Here is a 1384-nt window from a genome sequence, read left to right as displayed (position 1 = left end):
ATTCAGACTGTTTCAAACACCTACCAAGGTCTTTTTTAATAGGTTCAAGTGAATTACACATTAAAACTGCTATTGAGACTGCCTGCCAACAGAACTAATTGCATAACATAAGCACACCTAAACCGTTAGTTATCAGATTTTTAAATATAAATATCACACATACACAAACACACACACTCAGGGCATGCTGTAAAAATGCATAGAATGGCCTATAAGAAAGACTCTCTAGACTTGATGAAAAAACATATATATACACATATATACATATGTATCATATATATGTACATATACATACATATATGAATATATATACATACATATACATACATATACATACATATACATATATGCAGTTCTTCAATTTTATTTGACATTTAGCAGGTTAGTCCTCATCCACATTGACTGTAGATTTTTGAATGTGGTAACAGGTACGTAAGTTACCAATGTGTAGAGCTTGTTCGGTGAATCCTCATCTTCATTACGTTTTCTGGACAAATGTACTCGATGCGATATGGAACATTCCTTATTCCCTTGGCCCAGATGACTTTATTGATCCTGGTGTCGATGCGCACATCTGGAGTCCCCATTTCCTTCATGGCGAAATTCCGAATTTCTTTGAGTGCCCTAGGAGCACGCTTCTTGAAGCCCACTCCATGGATGCACTTGTGAATGTTGAGGGTGTATTCTCGGGTTACCACCTCGTTGATGGCAAAACGGCCCTTCTCTCCACCCTTCTTTGTGGGAGCCATTGTGGGGCCCAAGTTGGAAAAGAAGGGCACGGAGGATTATGGGATGGAAAGTCGCCTAGCCGTACAACTAGAAAAAAAACATATTTAAGTATGCAAAAAAGTCAATCTAACTCTAGAAAGTGCACATTCACCAGAAGAAATTCTTTAATTAAGTCTCTATTTACTTTATCCCACCTCCTGCCTGCTGTAGCCCTCTTTTTGAATTAGTGGAGTTTTATTTTTTGGAAAACAACAACAACAAAAAAGATCTCTATGGTAACATCCATATAAATATCCACCCTACTCAGTAGCATTCTATTCAGGACCGTACCTCCTCAGTTTGAATGGTGGAGCCTTTAAACAAACCTATATCTGGATGCTGCTGCTGCTGCTGCTGCTGCTGCTGCTGCTGCTGCTGCTGCTGGGCTTGATCTCATCATGAAGATAACTGCAGTTTTACTTATTTTAACAAAGAATTTGGTTACATGCAAATAAACTTACAATAAAAGTGGGAAAGACATCTAATAGTCAATGTTATTGGGTTACTTTTTCACAAGAATTAGCATATTCCACAGTCTCATTGGTTATATTATATCTGACATTAATAGACCTTCCAAAGGTAGTGATTGTGTCTTCGGGAATATCATACGTGTGCA

At 37.9% G+C, this 1384-nt stretch overlaps 1 pseudogene; it reads right to left on the bottom strand.

The window, feature by feature from the left end:
* Positions 1-363: 363 nt before the first annotated feature.
* On the bottom strand, positions 364-774 carry LOC117707315 (large ribosomal subunit protein eL31 pseudogene; annotated as a pseudogene).
* Positions 775-1384: the final 610 nt, after the last annotated feature.

Source organism: Arvicanthis niloticus, chromosome 4 (assembly GCF_011762505.2).
Source record: "Arvicanthis niloticus isolate mArvNil1 chromosome 4, mArvNil1.pat.X, whole genome shotgun sequence".
Taxonomy (NCBI): domain Eukaryota; kingdom Metazoa; phylum Chordata; class Mammalia; order Rodentia; family Muridae; genus Arvicanthis; species Arvicanthis niloticus.
Note: the sequence above shows the minus strand (reverse complement) of the source record. Positions and strands in the feature narration are given on the sequence as shown.